The sequence below is a fragment of the Notechis scutatus genome, chromosome 3 (genome assembly GCF_049901735.1).
Source record: "Notechis scutatus isolate UNSWTSFEM ecotype Mainland chromosome 3, rNotScu1.2, whole genome shotgun sequence".
In the NCBI taxonomy this organism is placed as follows: domain Eukaryota; kingdom Metazoa; phylum Chordata; class Lepidosauria; order Squamata; family Elapidae; genus Notechis; species Notechis scutatus.
The window spans coordinates 122,393,325-122,414,129 of record NC_142011.1 but is presented as its reverse complement, the minus strand read 5'-3'; the positions used below and the strand labels follow the sequence as shown (position 1 = coordinate 122,414,129).

At 37.3% G+C, this 20,805-nt stretch overlaps 1 long non-coding RNA gene across 1 annotated transcript in view; it reads right to left on the bottom strand.

Annotated features, from left to right (window-relative positions):
* LOC148131388 (uncharacterized) overlaps positions 1-20,805 on the bottom strand; it is a 79,218-nt gene that overhangs the window by 30,020 nt on the left and 28,393 nt on the right. Inside the window, exon 2 of the long non-coding RNA XR_015748769.1 lies at positions 3,478-3,540. This is a non-coding gene — a long non-coding RNA (uncharacterized LOC148131388). The remainder of the gene's footprint in view (positions 1-3,477; positions 3,541-20,805) is intronic.

The following is a 20,805-nucleotide window of genomic DNA, read 5'->3' as shown; positions in this document are numbered from 1 at the left end:
GTGACCTTCTTTTAATATTCTGATATTGGTCTCTGGCTGGTAAAATAACATCTACCACCTATGCATAGGGTAGACTAAAAGGTACATTGGCGTAGGTCATATTGACTCATAGTGCCCTTCCCGTTGAGGCAAAGATTTCCATTTTTATACAGAAGGATATAGAAGGAGCTAAAGTGTTGGCAATTCCTAAGTTTTGGTGCCCTGGGTCAATGGTTATGCAACCAGAGCCTAAATTCAGACTTGCCTATGCATTTTTGAGCCCCTTTACATCAAACCAAACACATTTTTAGCTGTATGTGGCAACAATAAGCAAAGATCCATTAAAACTAAGAGCAACATGTTGCATTCTAGATATCGCCCGGTTGAGAAATATATTTTATAGCACCAATATTTTGGTTTCTTTTTTAATTTTACTCTAGAGGATCTTTGAGGCTATGATTTTTTTCTTTGCATTTTTTTTTGTTACAGGGGAATAAGATATAATAGGAATTTTCTGCTCCTATAGAACTATTGGTGACTTGAGGAAAAGTGCTGTCTTTTTCCAGATGCTACAGAGGCTGCAACACCTGGAAAAGCCACGGGGAAGAAACCAGGGTGACCTCTGCATTTACTCTAGTAGCAGCTGTACATTCAGCAGGCAGGAAACATTGCTCTAAACTACAGTTATCTATCAATCCAATGGTCTTTTAATTTATGACACTTGCTGGGAAAATGAGCTGCTGGCAAATATATGTAACTATCTCTTGTGGCACTCTATCCTGAAGCTAAACATTCCAAAAGCATAGTCTGAATATAACACATAATAAATCTATGTGGATAGACTCTGGGAATCAGTGAGCCCCCATAGATGATTCTTCCTCATACTTGGATGCACATGGCCAAATCTCAAATATTTGATTGTTTGCTAATCCAATAACCAAATTTTAAATACCTCAGTCTGGTGTCTGGTTTGTAGGCAACAAAAGTATGGGAGAATGTAGGCAAGGAATGATGGCGAGAAAGCTTCTTGGGTCCATCAAGGCAAAGAGTAACAATCTAACAAAGAATCCAGTAGGTTTGAGGAACACTACCAACTCCATAAATGTCTGTGGGTGCAGTGCTATAAAGCACATCTTCTAAACAATAACATTCTACCTCTTTTGTTATTCTAAATATGAGTGGAAAAAGAACAGAAACTTTGGTTGAAGATGTTCAAGAAAGTTCATCTATAATATTTGGTGGAAGGTCATTGCTTCGTGATACAACATATTATTTGCATTAAAAAGGGTCAGATAAGAAGTGTTGGAAAACAGAAAGCCAAGAAACAGCACTAAGATAGGATGCTTCAAGTCATACTTTCATGGGGCCACACAAAGAAAAGTTTTAAATATTTAAGAAAAAAAAAGAAAGAAATAGCCAGGCCAGGTTTCAGGTACAATACCCAGGTGTCTGTTGCTATGTGAACAATGAGAACATAGACAAATAATGTAAATAAAATCTAAGTTAACATCTAATCACCTCAGTGTCCCAAATGAACCTTCATTTTGAAGCCAGCCATTATATTTCAGTGACAACATCATTTAAAAACTTTTTGTCCCTAAAGAGGGCACCCGGTGTCAAATTAGCATGTGCGTTATCATTTGCCCATTTTCCTTTCCAAACAATTGTGAAGAGAGGCTCTCTTTCCCCATCACTGCTGATAGGGTGAATGACTATGTATATGTGTGGAACATTAAAATCAGACCTCAGAGTATGATATCTGGATGAAGAATCCTTTTTATTAAGCACCAAGACCTTGAGCAACACCGAGAGACCTCTGCAATGACAGGTGACACATTATGTTTCTTCAAATGTTAGCATAACTTAGGTTCAGTTGACATAGCCTTGCCAGCCAGTAACTATGTATTCAGGGCTATTTGAGGCACTGTAGCAGCAGCTGTCGGAACTAACAGCAACAGGCATGTACAACAGGTCACCCAACAGTAACCTGCTCAACAATGCCACTGCTACTTCATCACTCAGACTCTAGAGACACTAGACTTTATTTACAGGGCACTTAAGACATTCATCATTATTGGGTGACTTTAACTAGAGAAGTGGGAACCCTAAGGACTAATTTATACAGTATGCCATGAACCACTTGCTGAGAGGCTGCTAGTTGATTGTATGAGCTGCTGCCTTATAAGCACGGAAGGAGAATCCTTTTCCCTACTATCCCCTCATCCTTAATTATCAGCATTTGCTGCCTTCTTGGCACTTGAGCACAAAGCCAAACATGTTGCAGAGAAGGCAAGTCCCAATGACTTCCTCCTTTTCTTCTTAAGGAGAAGCCAGAGACTGAAGATAGTGAGTGAAGAAGTAGTAGACATGGTGGATAGAAACACTGTATCAATTGGAGACTTCAAAGGGGGAATCCACTGGGCAGTCTGTGATTATTAACTGTGGACAACTGCTGTCATGGTCATCCAATGATAGCCAGCTCATAAGTTGCTGGGTTGATTTAGGCTGGGTTGAAATTTGGATCTCAATGTCAGACAAGCTCCAACTGGGGTAACTTCCCTATTAACCCTTGCATTTTTTCCCCTTGCAGAAATGTCTTCTGCCAATATGTACTTGTTATACAACAGATGGCACAATTTCTATAATATATTCATTCTATAAATGCTGGCAGTCTTTCAGAAAAGCCTATTAAAAACAGAGCCTCTTTTCACTGTTTTGTTTTTATTTGGAACAGTAATAAAGTCAGTTGTTAGCTTCAAGCGGTACTAAGATTTAAAATAGGAACTGCTTTGAAGCACCATGAAACTGCACCCAGCCTCTAGGTTATTAAGCGTGTTCTTTCTGTACAGCTTCCTACACATAGCTTATTGTTTAGGAGAGTTACAACTGGATGTTTCCATAATAGACATTTCAATTTGTCTTACTTTAGAACTATGTAATTATATACACAAAACACTATGACATACAGAGGAGGTTACAAGGAGAGGCAGATTAGAGACTGTACAATAAGAGCCACAGCAGGTTTTCAGGAACAACATGTGAAGAATGCCTTCAAGGAGAAAAAGTAATGCAGCGCTGGCTAGATTGACTCCAAGTCACTAGATGGAATTTGGGGGGCTCCAAACTTCAAGGAGATTAAGGAGAGCCAGCTGGCACCCTTTATCACACAGGCAGCCCGTGGAGCAATTTTAGCTGACCCTTGGCAGTTTTACTCTTGTTGTTGTTTTTTGAAAAGTAAAATTTAAACATTCACAGCTTCTCCTACAAGGATGTGGATTTTGTTTCTGGCAGTGATGAGAGAAAGAATTATATTTATTATGTTTGGTGTCTACTGACTTTCCATCCGAGTGGTTTCACATTCTGCAGATCTTTAGACTTCTCCTAAGCATTGTAAAGGAATTCCCTTTTAGTTCTACCACTGGTAAAAGCTTGGGACAGAATTAGATGGAAGTATCAGGAGGAAATTCAGCCTTCAGAACAATTGTATTCATTACCCACAGAAATTCCTGAGATTTTGCTTGCAGGAAAATTTCAGGGCCAATTATGTTTACATGGTCCATCCTATGAAAGATATTAATCAGAGATGATGTACAGATCAGTATAAATCACTTCATTTTAATCACCCTTGTTTTGTGGCTCCTAGATTGTTGCTTAGAAAATTTATTTTGCTTGCCTTTTAAGAAATACAAGTAGTCCTTGACTTAAGACCACAATTAAACCCTAAATTTATGTTGCTAAGTGAAACATTTGTTAAGTGAGTTTTGCCTCATTTTACGACCTTTCTTGCCACAGTTATTAAGTGAATCACTGCAGTTGTTATGTTAATAACATGATTGTTAAGTGAATCTGGCTTCTCCATTGACTCAGAAGATTGCAAAAGCTGATCACATGACTCCAGGATGCTGCATAAATATGAAGCAGTTGCAAAGCATCTGAATTTTGATCAGGTGACCAAGGGGTAGTGCAATGGTTCTAAGTGTGAAAAATGGTCATCAGTCACTTTTTTCTGTGCCATTGTAACATTGAATGGTCACTAAACAAACTGTTATAAGATGAGGACTACTTGAAAAGTTACATATTTCAAATAACGGTGATAATGGGAAGGAGGACCAAGTGATTAGGTTAAGGTATTTTAGCAAACAGTTCATTTTAAGAATTCAAATCTATAGCTCTGTCCTTCTATAATAGAATGTACAAAGGCTTTTAATGCCACAGGCTAGACCTGTTTTCTTTTTTTGGCCACAGATTGACAATTAATGGAGGCTGGGAAGTTTATGGTTTTTATACATCGTTGTTTTATGTAGAAGTTTTACTGTTTTAGCAAAAAATATTTTTGAAGACCAGGAATTATGCTGGAATCTGGCAACCTCTCAGAATGATTGTTTTATTAATAACAGTAGCAGGACTTGTGTAAACTTTTGCCTAGAAGTCTGTCAGAATATGTGTGTGAAATAGTTCAATGAGCTGACTATGTAACCCATCTCAGCAGTTGATTCCATCTGACTTAGAGCATGAGTCATATTTAGGACACTTTTATGTATTTGCCAAAATGATATTTTCTTTTTCTTGCAGGAAGCAATTTTTTCCCACCACATTGGACAACCGTGGTTAAAAAAGAAATTGGGTAAAGTTTCAATAAAGCATTATTTTTTCTATCATATCCACATTGAGTTGACTTTTCATTAACCGTCCAAACTTACAGATACAGAAATAGGTTAATAGCTGTTTTAGCATTTCGTGCCTTTATGTAGGCCTAAGTTGTGGTGGTGGGGGAATACAAAATATTTAATTTTTTTTTTACTTCAATTCGGGAATTGATGGGTGCTGTTTGGGATGATGGCTTATGTTTCCTTCTCCTGCCCCCTCGCACTTGTAGAGAATAAGGAATATAGCCTTGATGGAAATGTGTAAGAAATGTTACTTGAGCAAAAGGAACCAAACATTTTTAAAGTCCAGAATAATGAGATAACATTCAAAAGCAGCTCAGGCAGCCCCTCCCCTGATTCACTGGATTACAGTAAGGGGGAGGAGGTTTAGCACAACCAGACCTGCAAGTTTCTGTTATAGTAGCCATTCTTAATAAAAGTAGTTTTGTCCCTCCTACAGTGTTGGTTTCCTGATCCGACAACCATTTTGTAAATATTTCAAGAGAGAATGAAGGTTTTTCCTTTGTTTTAGTCATAATTAGTTTCCTGGTGTGGTCTACCTAGTGGGACTGACATACCAGATAATAAAATTAAGGTCATAATTATTCTTATAGTAGTTACAAGTATACTTATAATGCTGTTTGATCATCTGTCTTCTCCTTGCTCAGCTTCACTTTTGAATTTAAGCAACAATAATATCTCCAATATTTTGAAAAGAAATGGCATGTTACCACAGGATTAAAACAACGTCAGTCTACCTTTAGAAATCATGTGATATTTTTGCTGGCAAAACTACAAAACTGCACCTGCACCCAGAAGATTATCTCCCCTTTGCTTTGTGGATTGGCAAATATCCATTGTGGAAGAAAGTGGTCATGGTGCTTCTATAAATATGGATATTTTTTTTTCTCATACAGTACCACTTGTTTACACTTTTGCTCTAGTACATTACAATGAAAACCATTTTAATACTCAAAATGACAACACTCCATTTTAACATCATAGGCATAAAATAGCTGAGTGTAAGTTAAATGTCAAGATAAGTTATATCAGGAACTTGTCTTTTGGTAGCATCTTACTAACAATCAAGGTGAATGACTGTTGTCCACAGCTAATAAGAATGACACATAGCAAGAAATCAAGTAACTCTATGTGGGGAAGAAAGGGGAAAGGGGGGAAAGAGAATGGAGAATTTAAGACTAAAAAAAACAGCCAAAGAAGGGAAAAATAATTTGAAAAGTGGATATAATGTTGGAAAGCAACAGAAAAGGGGAATACAGAAGAGGGAAATGGAGGTGGAGAGACAGGGGAGTAAAAAGGAGAGAGAGAAGAAGAGAGGGAAGAAGGAAAGGAAAAGAAGTTACAAAGGTTTGGAGCAAGATGTAAAGAAACAGGACCTATTTAGAGATAATGGGTGAAAATCTGTGAAGGTACATAAGATTGTATTGTTATATTTGTAATAGAAATAATTTTAGAAAATTGGAAACAACATGATTAAAAAGAGGGATAAAGTAGTTGGTGTGGTTTGGTGAAATGTTTGTGAATAAAATAAATGAAATGAAATAAATGAGAAAATTGAATTAGGAAGGAACGGGAACATTTTAATTAGTCAATGTTTTATAAAATACAAGTGAAGGGGGGGGATTAACTATGGAAAGTTTATAATTGTTCCCATAGAAGTATGATATTTATTTGAAAAGTAATGTGCAAAATGTTAAGATTTAAATGAATATTAATATTAATGATAGAATTGAATTGGAATGGATTGTTGTTTTAATTATATTATATATTTATGTTTTTTTCTTTCTTCAAGAATACAGTGTGTAGTTTTAGAATGTAGCAAGCAGAATCCGAATGGAAGTTATGTATTATATTAAGTGTTATAATTTTAGGGGAAAGATATAAGGCGTCATACTCCAATCAGTGATTACAGGAGAAATTTTGTTTAATGAGAAAAGATAGCAGACAGTTGAAACAGGACAGACAAAGAATATAAGTACAATTATTTGAATTGAGATGAAACAAATAAAATAAAATTAAGAAAGTTAAAAGAGGGGAGAAGCTATGTAGAAAATGTAATAAGATATGGAATGGAATATAAAAATGAGCATGAACCTGAATTTGTGTCTGTACTAAGAGATGTAACCCGGGATTATGCTGCTTTCAAAAAAGATGTTTTACTTGTATTTCTTTTCTTTTTGTGAAAACTCAAATAAAACTTACAAAAAAAAAGAATGACACATAGCAAGAAATCTAGCTAGCTAGGAACTTGATGAACTAAGGCAGGGGTCCCCAAACTTGGCAACTTTAAGACTTGTGGACTTCAACTCCCAGAATTCTCCAGCCAGCATAGCTTAAAGTCTTAAAATCTTAAAGTTGCCAAGTTTGGAGACCTCTGAACTAAGGAGTGGCTGCAGGGAAATAATTAGAGCTCAGCCCAATTTTCTCAAATAACACTTTTCAGACAAAGTGTCTGCAGCTTAGTTTTATTACACAAAAAAACTGTTCAATATTTTCAGAGAAATTGGGATTGTGTTAGGTAAAATTCCTCATCTCCAATACTCAAAGAAAATCTTGAGTACCTTTATACTCAAACCAAACTAAGAATCTAAGAAAAATATTGCTAGTGAGGAATGAATTGTAGGTCTAATTATGTTGACAAGGGCAGGAAAAATCTGCGTATTGTACGTATTGTGCTACAATATTCCCATGCTGTTCATTTGCTTCAAATTAATAATGTGTGTGTATATGTATTCACACACACTTACACACACATATACACACTGTATATATGGGTGTAAGTCCCCCCCCCCAGAGTGTGTAAGTGTATGTACATACACAGAATATACAAGAGAATATACTACGTGTTAAGAATAAAGTGGTTGGGACCAATTTCTCCTCTCCCTCTCCAATGAATAGAGGTGAGATCCAATGTCATTAAGAATAGAAAATGGCTCAGTTATGATTTTCATGCAATTCTAAATTCCTTGGGTTGAATTCCTGACTAGTGCTACTAGCACCACACAAACATTCATAGTACTGCAGGGAATGAGAAATCTGTCATATCTATCAAATCTATCTATTTGTCCTATCTATCAAAATCAGACTGACAGCTGGCCCAGCCAACCTTCCAGGATTTTAAGCAGACCTCCTTCTTCCCAACTCCCTGCTTATCCTTTTCATTTCAACCAACCCTCCTACTTTTATCTTCAAGAAGAAATGAGGGCTATCTTTCTCTTTTAGGAGGAAGGACAAGCAAAATGGAAGTCACTCCATGTACTCTCCTGTCAGGGAAGACTTATAATTCTCTGGTCTATTTATATGTTTTGCATCTTTCTTAATGTGGTAATGCACGAAGTGAATGAAGCACTGCATGCTTAGTTGCATGCAATGGCACATACGGGGCATTGGAACTGCATCTTCTCTTGAAGGAAGCAATGGACAGATAGTGACGAGGGATGAGGATTTCCATCCAGCTTTCCACAAGGGCGAGATTACATTGGATATGATCTTTGGATCAAGTCCAAATTCTGAAATGTCACAAGATTTAATGATTCCTCTAATGGTTTGACCATTTAGAGGAAGAAGTTGTCACCATGGTAGAAGATCTCATTATAGTGTCTAAACAGTTTGATCATCCTTGTGTGTAAGGGAATCTCTTAATATCTTTTGCAAGATAGAATTATATTCTGTTTTTGCTTTAACCCCTTCTTTGGAATAGCACTTAATGCCGTGATGGTGAACCTATGGTACATTGCCACAGGTGGCACGCAGAGCCATTTGTGTGGGCACGCGAGCCTCAGCCAAACTTACCTGCACATACGTGCACCTCCCAGCTGATATTTGGCCCATTTGAGGCCTTTTTCACCCTCCCGGAAGCTCAAGGGAAGCCTCTGCAGCCTCCGGAAGCCAAAATACAGGCCTTCCAGAAATACTGGAAGTGCCAAAACAGGGCCGTTTTTTTGGCCTCCAAAGGCTACAGAGGCTTCCCTCGACCCCCCAGGAGGGCAAAAACGGCCTCCCCCGGGCTCAAAAGGCCCTCCCAAGGATGAAAACGGACACTTCTGGTATTTCCAGAAGACCCATTTTTCGGCCTCCTGTGACTGCAGAGGTTTTCCTCAAGCCTCCGGGAGGGCGAAAAAGGCCTCAAATGGGCCTCAAATCATCTGGGAGGTGTGCACATACACAGTGCAGGTAAGGGGATGGGGTTGTTACGCAGGGGGGGTTCATTGCATTGTGGGTGCCGGCATGCATGTGCTTTCGGCACACCACAACAAAAAGGTTTGCTATCACGGACTTAAAGGATTTAGTGCATATTTATTAAACAGGAATATAAGCATAGCTTCAGAAAGTACAGAAGATTCTGACCCAGACTTCATGTTTTTAAGAAGATAAATATCTTGTCTGAAACTAAGGCAGGAGACATAGCATGTATGACACAATTCCTCTTACAAGAAAAACTGGTATAGTTTTTTTTCTTTGCTTAAAATATACGTATCTGCTTATGACTGGATTGTGAGTTGCCATGAGCAGGTCCGTGTTTCTTTACAGTAGAGGGCAGTGATATCCACACTCTAATTATTTCTCTGATTTTCTGAAACAAAATATATGAATTCTCTGCATTACTTCAGAACTCTTGAGGACTTCAGAATATTCACCCATGCTGCAACAATACATTACTTTAATAAAGAACAATAAGAGTGGATTCAATTGAATTAGTGTGCTATGTGCAATCCATAAGCAGCAGACTGAAAGGCAGACTAGAATAATTCAAGTCAAAATAAAAGAACAACGGTCCTTGTATTTTTTTGTGTTCATATGTTTGTGTGTGTGTGTGTGTGCTTGTGTGCGTTTAGCAAAATAGAAAGCTGATTTCCAATATGTTGGACTGGTCCATTTAAGTATCCCAGATTCTTTCACTGATATATAGGCAGACGTATAAAACAATCTTATGGTTTTACCTGTTAAAAAGTATATTGATTATGTGTTGTATTCATATTACATTATCTGAAAAAAGAGCATCTACTACATCTTTTAAGATAATATTTTTTATCAAATACCGGTATTGATTTGCTAGCAATTCAAAAATTATCACTATTTATATGCTGCCTAATCTTATCAAAATCATGATGGCTTATAACACAGAATAATTTAAATACAACCCACAGCCCAAATAATATTATAACATACTACAGGACCATAAAGAACCTAGCCCCAAAATAAAAATTACAATATAGTTACTAATGTGGAACAATATTCCAGTCAGGACTTCTTGAAAAGTTCAACTTCAAGAAAGCTGTCACTGAAGAAGCCAGGCTATTTTTAGGGGTGGGATGGAAAATTATTCCACAATATTCATGCCATGATGGAAAAGCAATACTTTCTGGCTTCAACCTCACTTACCCCATGAAATGGGGGCGCTACCAGTAAGAGGACCTTCATGGATGGGTCAGGTGTCACTGATGTCAGCATTTAACAGTTTAAGTGGATTTTGAAACTTTCTTACTGTATCATTGGAGAGAATAAAAAAAATAAAGATTAAAAAAATAATGTTAGAAAACTGATAAATCTGTTTGCACCGGATTGGCATTTTCATGGTTTAGCACAAAGGTCTTCAAACTTGGCAAGTGTAAGACTTGTGGACTTCAACTCCCAGAATTCCTGAGCTAACATGACTGGAGGAGGAATTCTGGGAGTTGAAGTCCACAAATCTTAAAGCTGTCAAGTTTGAAGACCCCTGGTTTAGCATAACATAGGCATTTAGCCATTGCCTTATCACAGTTGTAAACAGATATCTACATTAAGCAATAAAATAACTATTCTGATGTCGACTTTTAATTCTTTCTATTTGTTCAATCAAAAGCTTAAATATTGTTGCCATAAGACTTAGGGATCCTATATTTTGTCATGGGCTTTTCTGGTGTAAGGATGTCTTTTAATTATATATAGAAATATATAGTTTGTAAATATACACTGAACAGAATATATCTGGATACCCATTTGAAAATCTCCCTCTAAGAGCAGAATGAAGCTTTGTCTATACTGAGTAAAGGTTGTTGCACTACAAATGGCCACCAAGTACCTCTAATGGCATTTCCTTCAATTTGTTCTAGCTAGGTTGAATATAATGAGAGATGAATTCTATCCCCAAGAATCTTCCATGTGGCTATCCATTAGGGGCAGAATTTATGAAAGCAAAGGCTCTCTGAAAGATGAAGATCCTAAGGAAGCTGACTCCAAAGGAAAGAAAGGTGGCATAAAACCAGTGAAGAAGAGAGACTAAGACTAATGTTCTCCCATCACTCAGATACAGCTTGAGCCTAAAGCCCTATTTCAATATCCATTCTCATAGGCATCTGCCTGCTGAGCCAACATGAGTCCCCTGTTTCATTTCTCCCTTCCTTTGTTTTAGAGGCATCGGACAAATTCATTTGAAATGAAGACCTCAGGGTCTAGCTGATAATTACTAAATAGAAATGGGTGATGGAGAGAAATGCAATTTCTTTGATATCATATTTGATTTTTCAAGTATTTCCTCCTCAGCTTCATTAATGGTCTTCTAAAAATAAACAAACACACCAACCAAAGGGAGAAGAATTGCTTTTTTTGAGACAAAGCTTTAGTGGCTCCCTGACAATGATTAGTCAAGCTCAGAAAATTTTAATTGACTACTTGTAGAGCTGAGATAGCAATGGGCCTCCAAAGCCAAATTACAATGGTCCCAGCATGCATTGCTTGCTGTTTATTGGGTCACACCAAAAAAACTTCATTAGTGGTAGAACATGTCAAAATTAGTCACTTAAGAATGTAAACAGCTCCAAGAACAGGAAAGAACAGGCCTCCAGCCATCTGCTTGGTGTGTTTGTCCCACTTCTTCACACTACTGGTGCTGATTTTCATTCACTCATCCAGATGATGGTTGTCTTTGATACAGCAGAGTGTCTTGGAGTAGTAAAGAGCTGAAGATGTCAACAGATTGCTGTGCCTTCCGGCAGAGACACCAAGGCTCAGGACTCAGCGGGGACTAGCAACAGCAGCAGCTGCTGCTTCCCAGGACTTCTCTTCCATCTTCTCTTCTCATTTTCCCCCTTTTTTGTTATTGCTACAGATGCAAAAAGCAAATGATCTTGACATGATTAGCATTGGCACCCTGGTGAAACTCTTTGCATTTCTTTTTGCTCAACATGATTTTGGATTCCACACTAGAAATGGCTTGTTTTCCCAAGTCATTATTTTAATTCCCTCCCCCGAATTTCAGCTGTCAATCAACAGAAACTTGACAGTTCTTTCTCATTAAAGAAGTTCGAAGTTTGAGCCTCTGTATCTGTATTCAAAGGTTGGGATTGGTGGAATTTACTCCTTAGTAAACTTGCACAAGATTGCTGGCTTGGTATAGGATCCACTCAGTGTAATTGGTTTGTTGCTCTTTCCAACAAATGGGAGCAAAGTAAAAATAAAGAATAGAATATAAAGTAAAGTAAAGAATATATATATAATCATTTTCAGTAATTTGATGGGTCTACACATATAATTTAGGCTAGCATTTAAGAGCCAAGTGTTAGGAATGCCCCCGTTCAAATCTGCTATTTGAAATCCTGCTGTTAGCCTTAAAGAAGCCTCTCTCTGCTTTTCCTATCTATAACATGTGAATGGTAAGCAGTTATGCATCTGGTTTATAATGAATGAAACACTAACAAGAATGACATCTGTTAGCTCAGTTTTCCTACATTATGAAAGAAATGTCAAGAGTCACGAGTGGTTAATTTTCATTCACCCATCTTTATCATTGGCCATTCATTTGAGTGTGAGAAGACCTTGCTGGTTATATATAAATAAATAGTGGTTGCTGGTTGTGGTTATTAAACTGACTTGGTGTGTGTGTGTGTGTGTGTGTGTGTGTGTGTGTTAAAAATGCTCAAAATGACATCCACAATGAAATGATAGAGGTCCCACTATCTTTCCATAGGCCTTTTGTAGTCAGGGTTTCAATTTCATGGCCATATTGACTTTTATTTTTTGAGCCCATCCCCATAAATACTTCAGAGGGTTGGTATATGTTTTATTTTCTTGTAACTGGGGCTCTGGAATGAAGCATGTCTTAAACATTTGAGAAAAACAGAAGAGGGATGATCAAGCTTTATTTGTTTATAAAATTTATATGCCCAATAAGGTGACTCTCTAATTTTTATTCCTATTACTATATGTGATAGTACAAACTAGGGGTGGGATTCAAAAATTCTTATTACCTGTTCTGTGGGCGTGGCTTGGTGGGCATGGCAGGGGAAGGTTACTGCAAAATCCCATTCCCTCCCCACTCCACTAACCTGCTTTCCAGCTCCATTCTCCTGTGCAGGGCAACAAAAGAAGACCTGGCCGATCAGCTGGGACTCGGGAGGCAGAGAATAGATGAGGTGGGGCCAGACAGAGGTGGTATTCCAAACTACACAAAATTTCTGCTGCCAGTTCTCCGAACTACTCAAAATTTCCTCTACCGGTTCTCCAGAACTGGTCAGAACCTGCTGAATACCACCTCTGGTACAAAGAAAAAAGAAAAAAAATGAACAAAACAATTGAATGACCCAATAAAGTAAATGTCAGTCATGAAAATTATTGCTTGCAATAAATGACTAGCCATTCCCTACTTTTTGGATTCCATTTTGAGTTTATTTCTTGTGCTTTATCAATGCAAACAAATAAAAAAGATAGAAATGTAAAATATGTGTTTTCAGGGATACAGTTATTAGCAAACCAGATAGGAATTTTGGCTGATGGGGTTCAGAAGAAGAGCCTTTTCTACTGTGGCTCCCGCCCTTTGGCACATCTTGTCCTCCGAGGTCAGATCTGCTCCCACTCTTTTGGCCTTCTGAAAGGACTTGAAGACATGGCTGTGGCAGCTAGCTTGGGGCCTAATAGGAGTGTAGCATGTTGGAGGTGGCTAATAGAGTAGAAAACACCCCACCTCCTCTCCATGCCCACTTTGCTCCTCCCCTTTCCCTCCTTTTTATTTTATTTTATTTTTTAAAAATTAAGATCTTTATTTATTGCTTTATTCTGTATTTTTTTCAAGTCCATAAACTGCCTAGAATTGCCTTTGGCGAGGTGGACAGTATGCATGTTTGATAAACAAACAAATAAATAAAAATATAGAGTGAATAACACAGAATCATCAACATACCTGATATAAATGGAATGATTAGAAATATAAATCAATATGAGGTTATATGAAATTGGAAAAACAAAAGTTTGGCACTAAGAGGCAAAATTGTTCCAAAAAAAAAAGGAAACAGGTTGCTGGGGTGGGGTGGAGTGCTTTTGTCAATAGGCAGTACTAATAAATTATAAAGTCTTACCTATTTTGGGACATAAATATCTGCACAATTGTTTGCTCCGAGGGGAACAATATTACAATTACTGCCTCCCATTAGTGGAATTGGCTCCTGCAAAAATAAGACTAGCTTCCTTTTTGTAATCTTTGTTTGTTAAGACATCTCCTTATTTATCTGCTGGATAAATTTTGGGTAAAGAATTTGAAGTAGATTTCTATCATGCTGTTTGAATCAAAGCAGAGTAACATCTTATAAGTGTAGATGGGAGGCGTCCTACAATTTTGACTAAACTCAGGTCTTTATTCCTATTGTTTGACAATCCAACTCCCAGTGTTTTTCAAAATTCCATTGTAAGTTTATGATGGGAACATACTTTTTTTGAACATCATAGTGAAGGCCTTAACCCAGTACATGGAGGCTGTCAGACTCTTAGACTGTCTAGGTGGTGGATTATGCAGACAAATGAATCCAGAGACAGTCAATGTTTGACTTTGGATGTTTTGCAATCTCCTTGATAGCGGTCTTTATGGGCTCATAGCGCCAAGAGATACAAATGGAAGCTGTGGAGAAAATGTTGCATAATTGCATCTTGTACATTAGTTGCAGCCATTTTTGGAAGAGGACACAATCACTCATGTACATGACAATTTGTGGCTGGACTACTGCAATTTGTTCTTCTAGGCTTCTCTTGAAGATGGCTTGGAAGCTTCAGTTGTGCAGCGTGAAATTATGCGTACATTAAGATTTTTCCTGGTAATACTGCTTCTATGGAAGCTGCCTTGGCTGCAGTGAGCTTCTGTTTGCATTTTCAAAGTTACACATGTAGCAGGGCCTAGTTATCACTGAGGGTATTTTCTGATTAAATCTACCTGCCTGGTAAGATCCAGAATAAAAAACTTGCTGCAAGTCCCACATACTGAGAAAATACCATTCCCCAGGATTTTACAGTCAAGCCTTCTTGGTGACACCCTACCCCTGCCAATAGCCTCACTCTGTTTATCCTGAGCATCCCCTCCTTCTTATGTTTCTGCAAAGCAGTTACAACATCAGCAGGAGGAGTTTGAATACATATGATCATATTACCCCTGAAATGTGGCACCTCAGACTGTTGTAATTTGTTATGGGTGGACTTCATTGTAAATTTTAATCCTACTTGTCAGCGTACCATAAGCCACTCAGAGTTTTCAGAAATGGAGCAGCATATAAGCTGAAATGAATAGCAAATAAATAAATCACTGAGCCACTTTGAGGGGAATGTGTCCAATAACAGCTCCTCTCAAGCCTTCGTTCCCATCATTTCCATAATCCCAGCCATTAGACAGATGAACTCACCATAAAGCAGATGACAGAAAAACTCATCAGCACTTAATTCATTATAGAAAAAAGGAAATGTGACATGACAGTTTACAGAGCCCCACTCAATAAAGCACATTAAAATACTATACGATTTAAATGACAATATTTATGGCAACTAGTAGCTTATTATCTACTATAACATTTTTGCAAAATGAAGCTTGTATTCTTTCACCTTTGTGAAAAATACAAGCAAGCTGCTAGACGGGTTGAAAATGTAGAACCAATTGTAAAGTTTGCACAATCTCTCTCAGGGGGGTGTATTTTTTTTCAAACTGTTGAAATAATGTTAAAACTATGCTTCTTTTCTCCACTAGGATCAAGCAATGGGTGTAACATTGGTGGCGTGTGCACACCCAACACCCACAACAGAAGGATTTTTTATTTTTTTATTTTGGGATGATGTGAATCAGAACAGTTAATTATAGATTTTGGTACAAATCATAAGTTATTTAATCTAACATTCTTATGAAACACATCAAAGTTGCATTAGAAGATTGTGGTTTTCTCATTGTAAAATGTTGTATATCAGTTAGATCTTAAGTTACTGCAGTTACTAATATAAATATCTAGCTAGGTGGCAGCCTCTAACCAATCCTCGCTGATCATAAAAGGCAAAACAGGGTTGAACCTGGTTAGTTCTTGAATGAGAAACTACCACAAAATATCAAGCTACAGGTGAAGAATACAAATATCAGGCTATTGAAGAATACAAATATTCCAGAAGAAGTCAGAGATAACTCATTATAGATCATTATCAAGAAAAATACATGGAAGAATTATTGAGGACAATTCATTTATTAGGAACTTGAAGTAATATTAAAATAACATTAGGAAGAAGGGGTGGAGGATTTACCAGAAATGTTGAACCTCTCCCCTCCAAATCCATTTTTTGTTTGGGTACAGGTCCCTTTGGAATTTAGACTTGGTTTGAAACTCTTTTATCCTTTTTCTAAATTTATTGAGATAGGGTAAGGAGTAGTGTACAAACAAGCAGTAGAAGAGACTATGAATAGGTGAATGATTTAGCTTAATTGCAATCTGTAGAATAAATATCAACACACACACAACCACACATGCCCACGCATACATACATGCAATATTTGTTGAGTATATATGTCTAAGAATAGTGCATTTAATAGGCATTTAATCTGTACCTCCATAACTAAGTACTCCATGCTTCCAGTAGTCTAGTTAGTCCTGTCACCCAGAACTATACATGTCTTAGTCGGTCTCAAAGGTCCAATCCATAACCATCTGATTCTCCAAAGCTCAGCCTCAGGCCCTCAATTTGACCAAATTAAGCATTCTGAGTCTAAACTATGACATTGAACAACAGCTCTTCCATTGGTACAAAGTAATTTCTCTCTCTCTTTTTGTACCCTCCATATCTATTATAAAGAAAATCCTTGGAAAATCTAGAGATGAATGAAAAATTTAAAGTAGGATAAAATGTTATAGTTTTGAAGAAAATAAGATTGAGTTTGAAATAGAATTGTGTGCTAATGATGACCATGTTAATGCTAAAATGTATAAATCTTTGCTGAGTTTTAAAATTTCTTTTATTTATCAAATTTATCAAATCACACATCGCACTTTCAGAGAGACTCTGGATGGGGTACAAATAAAGAGGGATTCTTGGAAGAGTACAAATAAATATAAGATATCAGAGAGAAGAAGCATAAATGAAAAAAATGTATGATAAAATGGGCTAAAATGTTTGGGTGTAACATACAGATAGATCAATGAGAAAATACATGATTAAAAGGAATGAAATTATATTTTAGCTTTAAAAAGCTTTAAAAAGAATGTTTATAAGATGATGTATTGCTGGTACTTGTCACTAGACAAATTATCTATAATATATCCTGAATATTTGTTGGAAATGTGAACAACATGAAGGGACATTTTACTCATTGTAAGTTTATGATGGACTTGTGGACTTGGTGAACATGTAAAAAAGCAAAAAAAAAAAAAAAGATACAAAGAGATATACTAATAGACAAAATTCTAAAAGTTAAATTACAACTGAAACTTGATTTCAAATCTTGTAACTATACCTGGTTCTAACACGACACAAATCAAAATAAGAGCCTCTTATGTAACTGAAACTCCCTTACAAATTTTACCAAAGATTTTTCCATCTGAGCAATGTTCTTTTTCCAGCTCCACTTTCTGGAAAATTCTTTTTTTGGCTATTTTCATAGTAAAGCAGATGTGACTTACTTTCACATTTCACTTTTATTTAATGTCTTGAATCTGTATTTTGCTATTTGATTTCCCATAGATTTCAGGGTAGCTTTTTGATTATAAAATATTCAATTCCCAAAGCTGGTGTTTTTCTTAACATAATAAAGAAACTATAATGAAAATATATGAAATAAATAGATTGCTCAGGGTTGAGAAGAAAGACCAAACAGACATTCTGTTACAAATGGATTCCTTAGCAACATTTCTTGGAAAGACAAGATGTCAAGGGTTGATGAATAAGCAGCTTGAAAAATCCATGGAATTTCATTTTTATATATGACAACTGCAGGATGATTATTACATACACAAAGCAGAAATGATGGAAGAATGAATGGTGAAGATGATGGAGCTTGTTGAGATGGCCATATCAACTGCTTTAATTAGAACAATATCTACATTTGGAAAACCCTTATCTACATCTCAGAAACAGAAAAAAAGAAATTATCATATATGGTTTTGCTGACTAGAAAAAAAATGCATTACAGAAGAAATGTAAACAATGCTGTGACCAAACAGTATAAGGTTAATTTACATTTATACTTATACCTGCTGTAAAAGAAAATCAGAAGTAACTTCTTCATATTCTTTTTTCTTTTCTTTGATTTCTGTACTTTCCCCTTTCTTTTCTTTGTTCATCTTTTGCATATTAGTTTTTGTTAGTTTTTATTGTTTTACAAATTATATATATATATATATATATATATATATATATATATATATATATATATATATATATATATATATATATATATATATATATATGGTGTTCGGCTTGGTTCGGGTATTTTCCCACGTCATTGTAGTTGTTCTTTTAAAGTTGTAGCAACGTTTCAGCAGAATCTCATCTGCCATCATCAGGCTTCTGTATTGTGTCCGTCTGTGAGTCAGACTTTTACAGTAGTTTCAGATTTGAATTTGGGGCAGCCTATTGCTGTGCCAGAATGGTTTTTTTCTTCATCCTGATTGGTTGGGAGTCTTGGTCTGTGTTTATTGGTCTCGGAGTTTGCTGTGTTCTGCTTGATTGGTGTCTCTAATATCTTCTGTCTGTTTTTTGGCTCTTTTTGTATCTTGATTGGCTGGCAGCATTGTGTTGCTTTAATGGAGGCCTTTAGTGCAGCTTGGCTTCGGGTAAATGGACGCGCTATCATTAGTTAGGAAGCTGGGTTTCATCTGGGTGCCTGGTTGGGATGTGTTTGAGCTGGAGGTATCAGGGGGATCTGTTTGTGCCCAGGTGTTTGCCTGGCTTGTGGTGTGGAGATATTAGAGACACCAATCAAGCAGAACACAGCAAACTCCGAGACCAATAAACACAGACCAAGACTCCCAACCAATCAGGATGAAGAAAAACCATTCTGGCACAGCAATAGGCTGCCCCAAATTCAAATCTGAAACTACTGTAAAAGTCTGACTCACAGACGGACACAATACAGAAGCCTGATGATGGCAGATGAGATTCTGCTGAAACGTTGCTACAACTTTAAAAGAACAACTACAATGACGTGGGAAAATACCCAACCAAGCCGAACACCATACATGTAAGTACCGCGAAACTTAAGAAAACATATATATATATATATATATATATATATATATATATATATATATATATATATATATATATATATATACCTAATCCAAAAAGAAACCCCAACCAAAATCCAAGACAAAGAACAAGAGAACGGCAAAGCCCTCCTCCCATATATAAAAGGCACTACAGACAAAATCAGCAAGATCTTCCAAAAACACAACATTAAAACAGCATTCTGCACAAACAGAAAAATATCCACCATCCTAAGAAACCCTAAAGACAAAATCGAGTTAGAAAGCCAAGGAGTATACGAAATCCCTTGCACCGCCTGCCCCACCACATACATTGGACAAACTAACAGAAGAATAAGTGCACGCGTTGAAGAACATAAGAACTCAATCAAAAAGAAGAACCGACCTCTTCCCTGGTCCAACACCTCAAAGCCACAGGACATGAGATTGACTTTAAAAATACCAGAACTATCGCCAAAACTGAACACTTCAACAACAGAATAATTAGAGAAGCCATAGAGATAGAAAAACGCCCACACAGCATGAATAAAAGAGATGACACCTCCCGCTTACCAGCCATTTGGAAACCCGCCCTCATGAACAGACGAGTGCCTAACATGATGAATGACACCAGACCCACACCCACGAGGGCCACACAAGATGCCACCACCACACTTCCACGTAAAAAGCAGACTCACACCCACACAGAAGATGAGACACGACCACAGACCAGAAGCCGCACTGCAGCTGCATCACTACCCACTTCAAACCCCTCTGAGCCATACATAAAGCGAACTGACCCCTACCATGAAGATGCAGCACGACCACGAACTCGAAGCCAAACAGCAAGATCATAGCTCACCAGCTCAAATCCCCCAGTAACTAAGACCAACCTGAGCACAACCAAGCCCCCACCTGAACAGAACACACCTCCAGCTAATCAGAACATGGCCAACACCCTACCAATCAGAACACAGCCAAACCCCCAATCAATGAGAACACACCCCCCACCCAATCAGAACACAGCCAAGCCCCCAACCAATCAAGTCACACACCCACTAGCAGTTAAAAGGAAGAAGCAGCTGCAAGCTCACATCACTCTGAGAAGCACAGAGCTGAAGACAGAAGCCTGAAGATGATGAATGAGACTTCATCGAAACATTGCTTAGATACTTCCAATCTTACGCGGGAGAAAACCCGAATAACCAAAGATCCATATATATATATATATATATATATATATATATATATATATATATATATATATATATATATATATATATACACACACACACACACACACACACACACACACACACACACACACACATATATATATATGTGGCATTCAGCTTTGTTCGGGTATTTTCCCACGTCATGGTAGTTGTGCTTTTAAAGTTGTAGCAATGTTTCGGCAGAATCTCATCTGCCATCATCAGGCTTCTGTATTGTGTTCGTCTGTGAGTCAGACTTTCACAGTGGTTTCAGATTTAAATTTGGGGCAGCCCATTGCTGTGCCAGAATGGTTTTTTCTTCATCCTGATTGGTTGGGAGTCTTGGTCTGTGTTTATTGGTCTTGGAGTTTGCTGTGTTCTGCTTGATTGGTGTTTCTAATATTTTCTGTCTGTTTTGTGGCTCTTTTTGTATCTTGATTGGCTGGCAACATTGTGTTACTTTATTGGAGGCCTTTAGTGCAGCTTGGCTCCGGGTAA